We start from the raw sequence: 19,835 nt of genomic DNA on the forward strand, positions 1-19,835 counted from the left end.
GTACCTTTGCTGGTAACCTTTTTCTCTACCCCATTCTACAACTTATCTACTTACTACCCCTCTTCTATCACCTCATTTCCACCTTCTACACTATTCTGATGGCCTCCTTCTTACCAGCTATTATGAAATTATTTCATAACTTTCCCTGAAGTTTTATGACCTTGCAGTTACTTATATTAATTGCTGGAGAGGAGTGATAACAACAGAGTGCATACACGTGCATGGAGTAGTGATTTGTCTCCTCATGATGTAAAACATGTAGATTTCCTGTTCAGTTTGCTGGTCATGATCGATGAGTTTCATGGAAAGAATATTCAGTGACATGAACCATATCTAGGGTAACACGGTAACACAGTGACCTAGTGATAGAGGCACTTGAATATGTTAGTAATTCTTGCTATAACATTCTTTTTGTGTGTGCAGGGGGGACTAAACATACTTCCAGGTAGGACAAGTCACACTACTGAAAACTCTGTCCAGTATTATCAGTACGTGGTTTATTTCATAATTAGACTATTTGATGTTTTTGTCTGCCTCCCATTTATGGCATATATTACCAAAACTGGGAAGTTTCAAAAGGGTGACATAGTATGAGCATTTAAACCTTCATCAAACCTTCATCTTAGATGCAGTTGCCTTGGAGATGACCCCTCTACCCACATATAAATAAGCATGCAAACCTCTTATGCATAGGTTCATAGGTAAGTACTAGCCAATCAGTTTTCAGACCTTTACAAAGCTTGACAATAATACATTTTTCAAAAGATCTTTCAAGCCTCAAAGAAGGTAATGCAAGATAGACTGGGAGAGAATTTGAAGTCTCCCATCCAGTTATCTAGGTTTACTGTGAAGGTGGCAAGGGTTCCTTTTTGCTTCACATGTAGTTGAATTTGCTTCCAAGATGAGGGTATGAATCAATCATGCTAATGTATCTTATTTATCTGTTGAAGAAGGTCTGATTCCTTTAACCTGTTATTTGAGGAAACGTGTTTTTCTGAAAGGATGCTCAAAGTAGGCCTCCCACATCATCTCATTTTTTTAGTTCACAATTCATCCCTACAATTCTTGTAAACATTTTTTCTTTATCAACCTTTGCAATTTCCTAATGAACCTAATTATTTTTCCTATTCAGTCTCCCAAATCAAACACTATACACCATATTCATGCAGTCTCAGTAATACTTTATACAGTGGCATAACTACCATTTTATTCCCTGGTTGTAAAACTTAGGAGTCTAGAAGTCTTATCCATCACCTTTTCAAACTGTTCTTAACAATTCATTCCTGATATAACTGGAAAAATTGGGCCAGTAGGCTCACTCACTGTCTCATGCTTCTTCAATCCTTCAAATGTATACACACAGAAATGTCACTCCTAAAATGCAGAACCAGGTGTACCTGGTAATGAATCCCTGCTGTCATCCACCTGACACTCACCTGCGCTCCATACCCCACTCTGTACCCTCTCAGTATCATTGGTTCTCACCTCAAGCTGCTACCTCCCTCATGTTTGGAAGGTACTTTGTCCAGATTGCACGGTCTGCACCAGTACACATAAGCAACTCAAATATGAAAAAAAACACGCAAAACAGGCACCAAAACATTATCTAACACATGCAGTGTAAATAAAGGAAAATGCCAAACAAATTCCCACTATGAATGATGCATATTACATGGAATGTGCATCAGACTGGAATTAACATTGATTATAGTGCTGTAACTATTAAGGGAAGAGAGTACCCAAACTACAGGCATGTGCTTTTGTGAAAGGAACCTTTTAACAGTACACTCTTATACCATTTACCCTTAGTAATTTTGCTATGCAATTTTTATTTTTATTTTATTTATTTTACATGTGTCGACTGGGCTAGTCTAACTGGATACATGTCCATTTTCAGTAGAGGCCCAGGGAGAAAAGCTCCAGGAAAACATACAAAATTAATAGAGGATATAACAGAAACAATGTAAACAGCAGTAATTGTTACATAAAAACATTATTCCAAAAAAATTATTACATTTTTTTTAACAGAAGATGAACTATGCTTAGTTTAATCAAAATCTTTTAAGGGTAGTATACTAAAGACGGTATAATATACTTGTAAACATTGAATTTATATGCAAAACTTAGTATATAGAAGCAATTATAGGAAGGTTGTAGTAGATGTAGGTTGAAAATTAGAGTCAAGAAAAAAATGTTAGTCAGGGTTGGTACAGGAGCATAACCAGTGGCTATTGAGAAATAGTTTTAGATTTCTTTTAAAAAGTGGGAGTGAGGTCTGAGATGTGAGATCAGGCAATAGTTGATTCCATACTTTTCCGACAGAGTTAGAGAACAAGGAGTCACCTGCTGAGTTTTTTGATTTGGTAGTATTCATCAGCATTTTGTTTGAGGAGCGTAGGTTCTTGAGGTTATTATATGGTTTGAGGCTAGAGAGTATTGGGGTGCTGCTGGGTTGATACAGGGTCTTATGGGTTATAGTAAGTTGGTGGAATTGAATCTGATTAAGAAATTCTAACCAGCCTAGTTGTTTTAGATTCAGACAGTGATGAGTTCTGAAAGGAGAGCCTGTAGCAAATCTGGCAATAATATTATAGGATATAGCTAGTTTGTTAAGGTTATTTTTAGAGAGGTTGGTGTATATAGGAGATGCATAGAGTAGGGTTGAGATTAAGTGAGTTCTGGCTATAGCAGTCCTAGCTACTGGTGTAAGAAAGAGTTTGATTTTGTAGAGGGATCCTAGTTTTCTAGTAACTAATTTTATTGTGGTATTTATGTGAGTATCAAAGTTGAGATTATTGTCAATTGTAATTCCTAAGAGTTTAGTGGTTGGGTCAGGAGAAATAAAAGTACCATTATTGGATGTGAGAGTGAAATGTAGAGGGGTGGACTTTTGCGTTGGTGTGAAGAGTAATAGTTTAGTTTTTTCGGGGTTTAGTAGGTGGCAGCGGTTAGAGAACCACTGTTCTACAGTATTGAAATCTTTTTGTGTAAGAGACTGAAGTTCGGTTTGGGAAGTGGCTGAACAGATTATAATAGAGTCATCTGCATATTGAATGCAAGTGGAGAGTGGAATGGCTAAATGGAGGTCGTTGATATAAATGGAAAACAAGAGAGGGCCTAATATGGAGCCCTGTGGAACACCTAGTGAGATAGGAAGTTGATTAGATAGCTTATTTTGCCAGAGTACAGCCTGCTGTTGGTTTCCAAGGTAAGATATGAACCAATTCATAGATAGAGGATCAAGTGAAAGGGACCTCAGTATATGCAGAAGGAGATGGTGATTAACCATGTCAAAAGCTTTAGATAAATCAACAAAGACTGCAGAGGAAAGAATATTTTTGTTACGGTTTTCGTTGATACAGTTTGTGAAGGATAGCACGTCAGTAGTGGTACTGTGGAAAGGTCTGAATCCGTGTTGACAGTTAGCCAGTAGGTTGTGATGGAGAAGGTGGTTAAGTAGTTGTTTGTGGATGCACTTTTCCATTATTTTTGCAAGTGGGGAGAGTAGAGCTATGGGACGAAAGTTGGAAAAGTCATTGGAGTTCCCAACTTTATGTAGTGGGATGATATGAGAAATTTTCCAGATAGATGGAATAGTACCTTCTTTTACAGTTCTATTTATCAGTATAGAGATGGGATAAGCTATAGCTTTAGCTCCTTTTTGCAGGAGTTCAGCTGGGAGTTTGTCAGCTGAGGGGGTAGTTGGTTTTAGCTTTTGGAGAAGGGAGCAGATATAGGATGTGGATACTGGTTCTAAATGAAATAATGGGGGTGGCTTGGTAGTGGGAGTTGGCAGATTGGAGGTAAAGGGGGATAGATGGCTAGCAGGAGTTTGGATAGTGTTAGTGAAGAAAGAATTGAAGGCATTAGCTGTTTGTGTTAGATTTTCAGGGTTAGAGCCTAGAGGGTTGGGGGTAATAGTTTCACCTGGGTAAAGAAGTTTGTTAATACTAGTCCAAAATTTTTGTGGTTCCTTGAGGGAGGATTGTTGTAGTTGGAGATAGTAGTTCGTTTTATCTAGTAGGATGGGTTTTTTTGTATTATTTCTATGTTGTCTAAAGGTTTAGTGATCTATAGGATTCTTAGTAGTACGCCATTTTGCCCAGGATTTGTTTCTGTGAAGGATTAATTACCTGGTATTGTTAGAGAGCCAAGGAGCAGGTTTAGCTTTATTTCTAGTAGAACATGTTGGGGCATGATGGTCCAGGATTGTTAAGAATGTAGTATTAAAAGTATTCAACCGCTTTATTTATAGGGAGGGATTTTAATGGTGACCAATTACATTGTTTAAGTTCTGTTTGGAACAGTTCGGGGTTAAAATGCTTTTTGGTGCGTACTGTTCTGAAAGTGTTATGGAAAGTTGGGATGGTTTTATGTCTGATTATATATATTAGTGAATGGTCACTTAGGTCATCTGGGGGAGTTCTTGTTGTGTAAGTTTGGTGAGGACTATTAGTGAGCATCCAATCCAAGGTACTTTCTTTATTGTTAAGTCTATTAGTTCTGGTGGGGGAGTTTATAGCTTGTGAGAAACCATAAAGGTTAATATGGTTGGTAGGGTTTGTACTGCTACATGAATTCCAACCTATATTAAAGTCTCCTAGGACTATGGTTTCTTGTGGGAGATTAGAAGAAAGCCAATTTAGGATGTATTCAAGTATGCAGATGTTATTTCCTGGGGGAAGATATGCACAGATGATGTTTATGGCTTTATGTGTGTTAAGCTGGACTTTGGAGATAATTATTTCAGCACTGTTGTTTAAAGATAGGTTAAGATTTACAGTGCTGAGATGTATTTTTGCTTTATAGAGAATTGCTACCCCTCCTCCTTTTTTGGATGTGTGGTCTAGTCGAATGCTGCTATATCCTGGAGGGGTGATTTCATTGTCTTTTATTGTGGGTTTTAGCCATATTTCTGATAAGCAAAGGATGTCAAATTGGTGGACATCTAGAAGGTCATGAACTTGAGTGATTTTATTGCAGATACTGCGTATATTAAGATGAGCAACAGAGAGTGAATTAGAAGGTTTGATAGGAGGTAGGGTGGTAGTTTTGTATTGGCTACAGTTTGAAGTGGATGGGATGGAGTTTGGGCCAGGGTTAGGATGAATGTCCCCGTCTATTAAGGAGTGGAGGAATATAAAGTGCTTAGGTTGGAGAGGCTTACAATAGTAATCACATTTTGTTTAGTTTTTAGGTCGCTATATTTGATGTGTACTAGTCTGTGATATTTAGCTAGTAGGTAGCTGGGTTTGCAAATTAAATTTAGGAAGTTTGGACATATGGTTAATGTTGGCGTTAGAGTGTATTTGGAAGGGGTGAGGTGGGTATAGTAAAGAGTTTGTTCATAGGAGGTTAAGAGATAGGTTGTGGTTAGAGCAGGTAGGAGTGAGACCAGTATTAATAGTTGTAATTGGTATGGCATGGTTGAGTTGGACTTAATATTGATAGTGAGGTATGACTTTAAAGTTGAAGTAGGTTTTATAGGCATATTAGGAGGTGTGCCAGTAGGTGGTATTTATTATCTATTCAATAAGTAAAACAGCTGAAATCCAATGGCAAAGACCAATATTAACAACAGAGACAGTTCAGAACTAAAAATACACCAGCAAATATGCACTCAAACATACCTTTCTACTTAAGCAAGTATTTTTTTTTCTAATAATCTTTAAAAAGTCATAATTTGTACAGATTATAAATCTCTGTAATCCCTAATAGGCTTACTTCTATGCAACTTATTTATAGCTGCAAGCATCTGAAGGTACCTTATTATGTTGTTATTGGCTGTGAATAATACCTACATATCTCAGTGAAGAAGTGGGCAGAATTCAGAGACAGTAGTATATAGACACGAGCAGTTTTTAAACAGATGTTGAGAAGCAATAATACAATTCTAACACTAGGAACAAAATGGAAAATGTGTGGCTACACTCCTTTGTTAAAGGTGGGACAAAGTGTGAAATGAAGGATTAGCAATTCAGCAGCTCTTTCAAATTATGATATAATAACTACAAGCCTAAGTATTATAGGTGACTACTAGGCTAAGTGTCCTGGAGAGCAATTTTAAGCCTAGCCAATAACCTGAGCTCAGGATCAAACCCTTTTCCTTGTATCTATAAGGTAAAGACCTTAAACATTATGCCAACAATCTGTTACTGTAGATGCAATAAAATTATCAAGTACAGTGGTCTTCCCCATTCTAGCAGCAAATCACGAACTAGAAGCAACAGCCCCTCTCATACATTATTTAAAGACAACCTCCATAAACTCTTAGTCACCAAACACTGTGTCATGATGATGCAGCTTGTGTGAGGTGCACAATTTCAGAAGTTATAGAACTGGCTTGCCTATAGAATCTTCAGCATATCTTATTTCCTGTCTCTGGACAAAGATTTGTTAACATTAGACCACTTCCCCTTAACAAGGAATTATTCATCAAGGTCATGTACCATCTCATAAATGTTTTCAGTACCAACAGACATTAAGTGAATTTTTGGGGTTTTCCTACACCTTGTTTATTCGACACCAACATATTCACAGTATATAGCAAATGCACCTAGACATTTTTAAAGTAGAAAATTATATTTGCATAGGTAGGAATGTATGTGAAGCTGCAGTCTGCAAGCATTAATTTTGTGAATTTAGGCTCTCTATCACAATATTTATGTCTCATCTGCTCCTCATAATGATATAACTAAGGAAGGCTATGGAACATAAAGCATGTTTGAGGGACAGTCGACAGATAAGCTGAACATGGCTGTTGCAGAGGAGTGCTCTTTTTTTTCAACTCTGTCACAATTAAGCAGGCCATTCACTGCAGATATGTCAAAGAATTACTATACTGTGCTTTCTACTGTGAAAATTCAAGCTGCACACAGACTGGTGATATTTTGGTTTAGAGATGTGAAGGGGTAAATAGTGGCTGAACTGGTAATAAGGCCATCGAGTTGTGTTGTTACAAGTGAGCACATAAGTCATTGCCAAAAGCAGTGCAAGACTTTCATCTTGCATTTATGTGTGCATGTGTGTGTGTGTGTGTGTGTGTGTGTGTGTGTGTGTGTGTGTGTGTGTGTGTGTGCTGGGGGATAAATGTGCAGATTTTCTGTTTTTCATGACGAGTTTTTCACTATGGACTGTATGTTGAATATCATGTCCATGTTTACAGTAATAATTTTGATACCATTTCTGTATTTTGTGTGACCACAGCTCAATAAGAACTTATGTTCCATTTTGATTTTAAACCTGAAAAAGAAAAGGTTTATTTTATATAAAAAAACATTTTATATACTGTTAAAGTCAGTTGCAGAAAACATTCATTGCACATGGGCATCATACAGGTTAAACAGCAAAGATGTTAGCACTATGCACGGGCAGCGCATATATTACAAAATGAAGAAAATATAAGATTAAAACGCATATAATTATAAGAGGGCTGGTGTGTATACTAGCATGTACTGCAAGCCAGCAATTATTGTACTAATATAAAATCTAGTAAGGCATGCATACAATGGACTGAATTACTAGAATAGTGAAAATACAGAAAAAAGACATGCAAATTCTGGAATGCCATTGATTGTGTTAACATTAAAACAATCAAAAATAAAGGGTGTTTATGTTCTCTGTATGTTTAATGGAGAACCTATGCAATGAGGAAAACTATATGCACATGAAAAGCAGTGTTCCTCAAAGACAACACATAATTAAGCATTTTTGGGAGGCAGTCCTTCTGAATTCCTCCTTCTTCACCTTACATATTTATACTAATGACTCATGGGAAGAAGTCTCAGCTTTCAAATGGTTACTGTCATCTGCACTAACAGGCATGGTATTTTTCATCTCCCATGAACTATGAAACACAGTCACAGCTGGCTATAGATACATTTCATTAGGGCATACGTAGATGAATGGCTGTAGTTCAAATTTAGAATGTTGTGGTAATACATCTCAGTTGAAAATTATTTTGTTTCTCAATCTGAGTCTTAAAAATTACATGTTCTTACTCCTCCTTCTTATGAGGTCTGTTATGCAGTCATTGTTCAGATTTTTTTTTTAACAAACATCTATGGTAAATACTACTGAATCACAACAGAACTTTTTGTAAGTATAAAATAATACATTTTATCCATTCTTTGGGTTTTTTCGTTGAAGTGTTTCAAATGTTTGTTCCACACTGTGAAGATATAAAATTGAAAAATATAGTTGTGGAATGCTTCTCCATAGTTAGGTAGCTTGTGGGGTGCTTTACTATAGTTATGTAGCTTGTGGTGGAGTTCTTTACCATGGTTAGGTAGCTTGTGGAGTGTTTCACCATGATTAGCTAGCTTGTGGAGTGCTTCACCATGGTTAGGTAGCTTGTGGCATGCTTCGCCATGGTTAGGCAGCTCGTGGAATGCTTCACCATGGTTAGGTAGCTTGTTGAGTGCTTTATCATAGTTAGGTAGCCTGTGGCATGCTTCACCATGGTTTGGCAGCTTGCTGATTGCTTCACCATTATTAGGTAGCTTGTGGCATGCTTCGCCATGGTTTGGCAGCTTGCTGATTGCTTCGCCATTATTAGGTAGCTTGTGGCATGCTTCACCATGGTTACATAGCTTGCTGAGTGCTTTACCATGATAAGGTAGCTTACTGAGTGCTTTACCATGGTTAGGTAGCTTGTAGAATATTTCACCATGGTTAGATAGCTTGTGGAGTGCTTCACTGTGGTTAGGTAGCTTGTTGGAGGGTATTACCATGGGTAGATAGCTTGTGAAGTGTCTTATCATGGTTAAGTTGCTTCTGTGAGCTGATGCCTTTTTTCTTTTCTCCAATTATAGTATAACTTACCGGGAGTATATAGAGTATGCAAGATCTTGATCCCTGTACTATTTTTTTTATTATTTTATGTATTTAGTTTTTTATTGTTTTATCTGCACCTTTTGATATTTGAAATCTGGGAAATATAACTAGAACCATTGTAACTTGGCTAAACACAAGGAAACTTCATATACTCTCATATTTAAAACCATGTGTGGAACAAATACCAACTATTTTTGTATCTGTTTATGTTCTATGTGATGTCTATCTGAGAACCATGCCATTCTTTTAAAAGCCTCTCCATTCCTATGATTGTTAGTTGTTGCTAGTAGCAATGCCTTGTGACTCACTTTATGAATTTGTTTTTGGAGTATGCCCACTTAGGAAAAGTCCTTGGCTATATTTGTGTTGCAATACCATAGATGAAGTGGTCTGAGGTGTACCTACTGTATTTAAAATGTGTGCACTCTTATCAAGGTGATGTTATCAATTTACATCTCTTCTACAATGCACATTAGGTCTGATAGTGTGCCAGGACTTATATTGCTTAGGTCGTTGTTGTTTTGTGTGTGTGTGTGTGTGTGTGTGTGTGTGTGTGTGTGTGTGTGTGTGTGTGTGTGTGTGTGCGTGCGTGCGTGCGTGTGTGTGTGTGTGTGTGTGTGTGTGTGTGTGTGTGTGTGTGTGTTTGTACAAACTCCAGCATGTCTTTTAGCTGTTGTTGTATACAAGAATCATGTCGGAATGGAATACTGGTTAATTGGTTAAATTAAGTGAAACAAGTTATGTTTGTTTTGCTATGTAGAACACAGAGTAAAAAAAAAGTCTTTCAGCTTTTCCCAGTTAGGGGTCACCACAGCAGATCACCATTCCAGTACTAACTTGAAGTGATTCTTACAGTGTCAAGTTGCCAACCTGGCACCCAACCTTCACAGAAGGCACACACACACTCACGCACCTACCTGCATGTCTTTTAAATTTCACTCAGCCAAAGGGAAGACATGCAGACTCCACACAGAAGGTACTCAAGCCATGACTCAAACCGGAGAATCTCTTGATGTGAGGGAACAACACTAACTACTGCACCACCACAGCCAAACCACATAGAACACAGCATATGGATCGATTATTTGACCATTTCAGGAAGACAAGGAGAAGGTGTCTGGATGTACCTCACTGATAACATTTTGCAAGTTTATACTAAACTTTGAAGCTTGATAACAAGGTGCTATTTAATTTACTAGATAATGGTATTAGTATTAAGTATAAGACACCAGCATGAGCACATGTAATATGATGTCATAACATTTGTGCCTTTTTCATGATATGTATTTGGCCAGTACAGGACACACAAGTATGATTTAAAAAAACACATTAAATGTTTTGTAAAGATTTTTTTTCTGTTTCTCCTTCCCATTTATAATTCTGTGCAGTAAGCAGGTGAAGGAACATTTGTGCTGGTTATTGAATCCATCTCCCTTGTGCACATGCTCAGAACAAAGACCTGATTTCCTACTTGTTTATAAACAAATACTGGGAATTTGAACATCATCTGAAATGTGCAGATGAGAATGTGAGAAGAACAAAATAAAAACTTCATTGGATGAAATATTGGAGAATGATAAGATGTTACAAGACAATCCGATATGCATGTTAGATGCACAAAAGTATTTCTGAAGGGCATTTTGCTAGACATTACAACCCCCCCCCAAAAAAAAAAAAGCTAAGTTTGACATTAACTGCCATTCCTGAATAAGCTTCCAAATATTTTTAAAGTTTGGACCTATTTTGCTCCAACCTAGATTTTCTTTTCAAAGCAAGCATTCATTAGATGAGAGCACAGGCTTACTTTGCATGAGCAGAAGAGGGCAGCCTCGTACTTTAAAATGTTTTCAGCTTGTTATCTCCTTATTCACAATAACCTTACCTCTACATAAGTTAGAGATTAATAGCTTTCATTATAATATATCTAAAATCTGAAGGTGAAGCCTCACACATTGAACAGCAAACAAAAATAGAACATAAAAGTATATTTTCTGCATACACTGCATACAGACACACACACACACACACACACACACACACACACACACACACACACACACACACACGCACACACACACACACACACACACACACACACACACACACACACACACACACACACACACACACACACACACACACACACACACACACACACACACACTCACTATAGACTGATAAAGAGAGTACCATACATCATGGTAATGGCAAGATAAGCAGAAAATAGATTAAGCCTACTAAATTTCTAAATGATTTGATACAAATGATGGAAAGTTATCTATTTATAGTATCAAATCAGACACTTCAGATGTGAAAATGTAGTTTCATGAACTCATTTCTTAACACAAATGTAAACCTATTTCAAATATATTCTGAATATAAATACAAATATTGTGCATCTTGAAAACAGTTCATTATGTGCTAAAATATCTTTTCTCCATTATGCAGCTATACCAGGTCCACACAATAGCACTGCTCTCTGCTACAATTGGCTCCAAATTGGTTCTGACTTAACAGAAGTGGTACCATTGATGGATGTCCAGTTTTCCAGTGTTGCTGTGAAACAGGAATGACTGGTTTCCTGTGAGCAAATGTTGTTCTTTGTATCCGTCAGGCACATATAAGGCAGTTAACCTATGGAAACCTTAACACATTTCTGCAGGTTCCAGTGATTTGCTAACTACTTTGCTAAGGACTCCTGTTATAGGCACTGCAGTGTTCTAGACTGTTCTTCTTCTCAGTATGTAATGAAAGTTAGTTTTAATTTCTTCCATATTATGAATGTGGCCATGAAGGTAAACCATGGCAATTATATAAAACAGCTGGTCCACTTGATGCATGCAAACTTCCTTTTTAAACTCTTGCTAAGTGGAAAAAAAAAGGGCGCACTTACTTCTTTACTGAGCCCAGGGTCATTCTCATTACAGTGTATAACCTTGGTTTAGGGCATCTGTTGATGAGGACAGCTTAGACAAATGTGATTTACTGTCACAAGCCCTCAGTCTAACAAAAATGTTTTGTGTGTGGTTATTTTGTTATTTGGTTTAACAGAAATGTAATTGGCTGACCAGATTAGTTTATATCATTACACATTTTCTTCAGTAGAATTTATGTCCTTAAAGCAGTCAACCTGTACCAAAGTGAAGAAATATTCTGTACAGAAATTCATAATGTCTTGCTCAATATGCTCCTTTGCAGACTTGGCATATTTTAACATTTCTGTAAATACAGCATTAGACTTCATGCCCTTTGAGTTTATACTACCAATGTATATTTTTGCATGTGTAAGAGGACCTGGTTCTACTCACTATAAGCAGCACTGGTAATTTGTTATAGGACTTATACCCAAGTAACTTACAGTTGTACCATAAGCTCAAATTGCACAGTTTTGTGATTCTTCAATACACATAGGTGCTGTAACTATAAATATAGTTCAATGAAAATAAATGTATCTTATCTTTTTAAATTATTGTTGCCTAGAATGCAAAACATATCACACAGCTTGTCAAATATATGTTAGTACAAAAATGAGTATTTTAATGTAAGTTTTAAGACCAATTCCACATTGTGGACATCAGTAAAGCTGCCATGCTGAATAATGGCAATAGTGCAGTTAAGCACAAAATTCAAAAGGAATGTAGTTTTCAGAAAGATCATATTGCAGTTACTTTTATCTCTGGTCACGTTTTCAGAATGGCCTCACCGATGATGTAATCAGTAGTGCTCATTGATATTGCAGGTACTCGGCAGGGATGAACACAGAAGTAAACCAGCACTTGACAAAATTCAGATTTAGGTAGCATTCAACACACTTGTGCTTTAATGCAAGGCTGCTTCCAAAACATCCAACAGCGCCATCCAGTGGGCTACTGATATGGGGCTTGTACAACTGTGCAAATTAGCATAAAAATAAATGGTAGATCGCTTATCAAGTGTGTGATATCATTAGTATACTATGATGGGGAAGAAAGGTGACATTCTCAGTATTTGGGAATGGATTCAAAAGCAAGGCACCATTTTAGAGCCTGTTTGTATATTCAAGTACACCATTCTTAAAAATTAATTACTTTACTTTTACTGGTGCTATTAAATGATGCTGTTATTAATTTATATTTTGTATAAATGCTGGTTACCTTGCTGTTGTTTTTGTCCTCCCTGGAAGGTTATATGTCAAGGCACCAGGGGATAAATACATTTATTTTGTAAGTCATGTCTTTATTTATTGCTGACTTTTTCTGTAGTATTTGTATTGTACAGTACTCCATACGAATGAATGCATAGCTTTGTTGCATATATATGCGAGAGACAGGGAATGGGGAAGAGAGAGAGACAGGAAGCAGTTTACTGGAAGAAAATATTTAGTAAGTAAAATGCCATTTGAGTCAGTAAAATGTCACTCTATCCTCTCTCTATGTCTTCCAGTAAGCACCAGTGTACAACAAGACTCAATCCTTGGTCTCCTCCTCTTTAACATTATCACCCCATCCACAATTCACACAATAGGCCTCCCTAATACAGTATGCAGATGATTCCACACTCATTTGTATATATAACAATGTGACATATCTCCAGATAATTAATCAGGAAGCTTTAACTGCACCTGAAACATAGCTTTGTAACTCCCAAATCATGCTCAGCCCTAAAAACAACAAATACTACTTTGTTTCACCCAAATCACTCTCGCATAAAAAAATAAAAATTTTAAGTATTCTCTCTCTTGATAATACAACCATTTAAGTCACTTCTCATGGCAAACTATCATGAATAATAGTGGATGATTATCTTAAATTCAACCTGCATGTACAAAATTGCATAAGACAAACTCCTCAAAAACTAGAGATGCTTTATAGATCCAAAACCTTTCTCACCGATGCAACTAAAACTACACTCGCCACTACTTATCTTCTCCCCATACTTCTTTATGATGCTTCTATCCTTACTAACCTTCAGGCATCACAAAAATGAAAACTTGAATAATGCTATAACAGCCCACTTTGGCACTACTAGGCCTTGCATACCAGTGGAATGAGTGACTCATGACTGACCCTGTAAAACACTATTTGTTAAATCTTTCCTTAGATTGTTTGACCACAGTGAAAAAGCTCTTGGCAGAAAAATGCTGCCAACCCAAAAGTATTATGATCACAATGTACATTATAGTTAGTTGCCAGGTGCATTCTTTTTATGTGGAGATGTTGAAGGGGTCTATCCTAGGCCAAAAAAACAATTAGGTCAATCACTGTTAATCAAAATGAATTCACTAAATCACATGTCACGTGTACTTGATGACGTGTTCAGCTCCTTGGAGCTCATCCATGCTTTAAATGAAATTCATTTTCAGATGTCAACCTATTACTCTGTAGTCCTATTTCAATAGTGCATTGACTAAATGGGATCAAATATCAGATGCCCATTTCAGACTACAGGCTCATAGTTTGTAAAACCACCCACCTTGTCTGATATAAGACATGAAAGAAAAAAAAACACAAAACTGACCCAGTTTTAGCCTTTTCCTGAATCAGTTTCAGACCCAAAGTATTTTCTCCCCTTTCTGTGTACAGTGCATGTTAGGGCATTGCTTCTAATGTTACCAGTGACTACACATAAGGCTTTGGACCAATAAGCAGATGGATAAATTAAAAGTTGTACAACAGTAGGCAAAACTAATTACTTTTATTATTCAAACTAATGATCTTGCTGCCCATCTTCTTTGCTTGTAACTTTGAATACACATCTTAGCACCCCTTCAATCTTCCTCTAACATTCAGCAGCTATGTGTCTTAAAACTTCATAGACTTTATGAAAATATAAAACAAATACAGACAGCAGCAGAAGGCATTAAGAGAGAACCGAGACATGTTAGTAATCAAAATTACTTCTAACTATACAATGTCCACTGTAGCAACTATTGACACATGCAGTCTACAAGACCCTTACTTCAGCTGCCTGGATGCCACGTACATGCTTGTGACATGGTGTTATATTGCAAGTACATAAAAAGAGAAACATTTTCATCTTTTCTTTTTCCTTCCTTCTTAGCAGTGTACAAATCTGATTAGTCAACTGTCAGCTATTCAGAAGGAAAACAAATCTAGCATCTAGAAAGGAGTGGACCATTTCAAAAAAATAACATGATTTAGCCATTTAAAAATAACTTACGATGTAAAAGGATTAAATGTAGCAGAGGGTTTTATGACGTCTGTCATTATACTACTTGTCTTTATGTGAACGCCTCATATTGTGTAGCACGAAGGTGGCATTTTACTTAAGATTATCATGACCTACACCCTTCTAGGTAAATATAGCAACAGTGTTATTCACAACATACCTTAAAGACAGGGTTAAACTTGAACTCATTTTGCTTTTCATTGTTTCAGTAAGGAAGCCAGAGATACTGAAAAAGCTACACTTTTTACAAAAAAAAAAAAAACACCCAAACATTCAGTTAAATGTTTGGAATATTTTTGGCTGTTTTTTTACATGATAAAGTTAATGCTGTCCATTTTCTATCCTTAAATGCACTCTAAACTTTCAGTCCTAGATCCTGCAAGATTTTTGTTTCACTGATAAAAAATGAGACCAGTATTACCTTGAGCTAGACATGTCAACATCCACAAGAAAATGCCTTACCAGTATTCGCTCCTGCTAATATTCAGTGCTTTCAAAAAATGTATATATATATATATATATATATATATATATATATATATATATATATATATAGGTATAATACTGCAGTGGTGGTGCTGCAGTAGCGTTGTCGCCTCACAATAAGACATTGTCCCGTTCGATTCTCAGCTAGAGCATCTTCTGTGTGGAGACATGCGTGAATGGGCATACCTTCGTTGAAGGTTGTGCATCAGAGCTGGCAACTCTGCACGTAAAAAGCTACTGCCAATCATTAGCAGACCGGAGTTCCGCTGTGGTGACCCCTAACCGGGAAAAGCCGAAAGACACAACAACACACACACACATATATATATATATATATATATATATATATATATATATATATATATATATATATATATATATATCAATAAAGCTACCAAGATTTCTGTGCAATTACTGGGAAGTGAATACTACTGTACAACTCTTCCAGACTGCATAGGTTGCTATTCTGGTATATACTGGTATAGAGTCAACATTGTGAGTGAAATGTTTATTAATCTACCGGGCCATCACTTGCCGAATAACTTAAAAAATCCCATTTTCTCAGCTGTGCTCCCATATTTCTCATCATACATGGCTCTGCAATTTGAAACCACTTATCACAACCTTTACAGTGCTTACACTGTTGTAAGTTAAAATTTTATAATCAACATTTATGAACATTTTTCATGTTTAATTTGTTATTTTTCCTTTGCTGTATTGTTTGGTTTATTTTTACTATCCTATTTATATTTTACAAAGCCTGTTTGTCACAGTTCGATTTTGAATTTTTCTAGGTCATGCGTTGTAAAGGCTATTTCTGGCCTACACCCACTTAACTATTTGACACATAATTAAAAAGGAATGTAAGAAATAATGTTGGGCAGAGCATACCTTGAGGGTAAGGATCCAGTTTTCACCCTGCAACTGTGTGCTGTGAGCCAACTTATTATCCATGTAATTACATTCATATATGTTGTTGCTTGTATTTTACTAAAATACATATTATGCTAGTAAATGAACGGTGTGCAAATCTATAAGTAAAACATAGTAGACTATATATGATGAGCTAAATGCACCTCATAATTTGAAAGTAAATGACACAAAAACATGAGGTGGTGATGTCATAGCATTTACCTTCCCTATCAGCATTCAGGAGATTGGATTTAAAGTGAAGGATTGAGGAAACTGCTGTAATTAATGACTAGCTGATTAACAGTTTAAATGTATTTGTTGTGGCTGGAAAGGGACTCTACCATACATGTGACCCCACTAGTAAATGTTTGTGTAACCCAATGACCTCATGGAAATTGCAGTTGTGAGTTATGTGATTGCAGTCGTACCTGTCTAAATGCTAGCAGTGACTGGATGCAGGCAGATACTGCTGCATGGCAAAGGAAGTAATGATTTTCTATCGCTGCCATTTGCATGTAATTTGTTAGGCATAAATGACATATTTTGTATGCCCGTTCCTTATGTGCGAAACGAAAATTTGAAAAGTTTATTTTCTTTATTACATTTACTCTTAGAAAGCTTTTATACTTATAGCCTCGTATTGAACAGGAGCTAATAACATGCAACCACTACACAATTGTTCACAGTCACAGAAAAATATATTTTTTCGTATTTGTTATCTTGTCTGAAGGATTATGCAAACACATTTCTGTTGGAGACTAGTCTCTGAACATTACGCAGTTTTCATTCTGTGCTCTTAGCAGGTCATTTGTACTCCATCATTTAAATCTGATTCTGTTGCAGGCTAATTCCTGTAGCATCAATTTCAGGTTTAAATAGATATCCTGGAATGTGATCTCAATAACCTTTCTTGTGACTGTATTTTTTTCTTCCTGTTTAGTCAGTTGTGTAATACTGGCATGTGCTACTAGGATATGCAACAGTAATATCCTGCCTGATGAAACTGACATTATGATTATGATTCATTTAAGTTGCAGCATTAAATCAAAGAATGGGAGAAAGAGTTGTATTTACTTTATTAGAATTATTTTCTTAGCAGAATTCATGGTAAGCATAAATGACATCCAGATACATTAAAATGAATATATTAATGAATTCACTTTTTAAGGAATGAATCAGCTGAGTTAAATTACAAAAATCTACAATATAGTATAAAAGTATAAAAGTATTTTGATGTAATAGTAAACCAGCTGCCATGGCAAGATGGAAAGAAGTAATATGTGAATGAGCTGCATTGCATAAGCAACGGCACTGAAGCAGTCTTAAGATAATTATATTGTGATGTGCAATTGTGGCGAACCTCTTACTCAGGTACACAATGGGAGAAAGTGCCCAGTATGCTTCTGTGCAGTTACAGGTTGTGACACAGTCAGTGTGCATTCATGTGTGTGTGTGTTTGTGTGTGCAAATAGCAATGTCAGGTTGCCATTTTATCCCTAATGAAGTGCTTCCACAGGTATTGTAACACAGCAGCTACGTGAATGTGTTGCTGTGGCAGAGTGCTCTTCCTCCTTAGGTACAATTTAAGAATGGCTTTTAATATAATGAGACTGCACTGATTTGTTGTATCAGAGTATGAGGCTCAGATGAAACGCAAGTACTTACTAGTATACAGGAATACGTTCCATTCACTTGATCGATTAACCAAATCATCAAAACCAATGCGGTCAATTAAGTTCATAAATCCATTCTGACTGAGATTCTGGTTCAGTGGGAATCGAGGAATTTGCTCTTTTCCCCACTGTGGTGCGATCTCGAAGTTGGTGTAAATAATAAGAGGGGTTGTGGGGTTTAGGGGGGCTTGCATCATTTGTATTGCTTGTGGGTGTTATTTGGCTTTATTTAGTTGATTGATAATCTAAATTGTTGAACATGTGGTCTTGATCGTGTAGGTTTCAACAGTGTTGTTTGTCGATCAAATGAGCTAGATTCACAGGAACACATATTGTGTGTAACAGTTCAGAAGCTGGTCCTGTGCATTACATCAGTAACAGTCATTCACAATGCATTTGTTTCTATCCTTGTAACCTTCTGTTGCACAGCAAGACAGGTGTAAGTGAGTCTTACAATGACCATTCTAAAAATAGATGCTGATAAAGAATGTGATAAAAATATGTATCCATTAAATCAAATATTTATAAACAGTTTAAGTACATTACTAAGCATTTCACACCAGTCTATTAATTCTAGGAAGAAAATGCATTGTACTCGCAAAATGCATATATACATCACCCCAAAAACAACACTACCTACATAAATCAAATTCCTAAAAATGAAACCTGTTAAAAACAAGTATATAAATGGTAAACATAAAAAATGGAAAGACAAAACAAATCTGATCCTATTTTTAGTAAACTTAAATTAAACTATTCAATAAAAACAAGCAATTGACTGCCACTATGGTAAAAACATCATTCTAGACATTATTATCACCATCACTCTCTATCCATTTCTAACATCTTTATCCTACCCTTCATTTACACACAGTCAACAATCAATCCATTAATCTCCCTCCCTGCCTGCCATTGTACAAAATGGCAGAACCAAATCTTCCAATAACATCATCAAACTCTCAATCCTATAACTGGTCCTCATTATCAAAACTGAAAGCCCCACAATCTCATCAAACTCTCTTACTCTGTCCCTTCTTCACCCTCGATGCTCTCCACTTATAAAATGATTTTGCCAACCTATCAAAACAAAATGGCTGATTACAACTCAAACATCTTCTCAAACTTCATTCACTATGCATTGTAGTTTACGTAAAGATTGTATCCATAGATACAAATTCTGTTGTCACAAGCATAAACAAGCCTCCTAGACAAACAGGCTGCACAACTCGTCAAGAATGCAATGTATAGAGCTTTGTCCACTGCACACAAACACAATATTTTTACTTAGACTTCTACAAAGTGTTTAGCTCTCCTTCCCCTTTCACAATATAACAATTACATTCATAAAAACTCCATACCACCATACCACCGCCGTACGTTCCATCCTTCCACTTTAAATGTATACAATAAAAATGTGTCACCCCACTATTTAACAACATGGTAAATTACACTCCATATGGTTCAGACAATCTGAATCCTTGGTTTATCATTCGCTACAAAGATTATGTAACTCTCCCTCTTACTCACACCTATAACATTTGCCTTACAAAAAAATGTCCACCATTTGTAAAACTGCACTTACAAAGCTGCAAGCCAAACAAGCTCATCCCAAAAACACCACTCATTTTTTCACCAAATTCTAAACGACCCACATTTGAAAAAAAGTACTTGAAAAGACTGTTTACTCTCAGTCAACTGAACACATTCAACAATCAATACCATCTGCTTTCACTATAACAGCATGGATTTCAACCAGGATGA

This window comes from Protopterus annectens, chromosome 8.part0 (assembly GCF_019279795.1).
Source record: "Protopterus annectens isolate FY-2018-M chromosome 8.part0, PAN1.0, whole genome shotgun sequence".
In the NCBI taxonomy this organism is placed as follows: Eukaryota; Metazoa; Chordata; order Ceratodontiformes; family Protopteridae; genus Protopterus; species Protopterus annectens.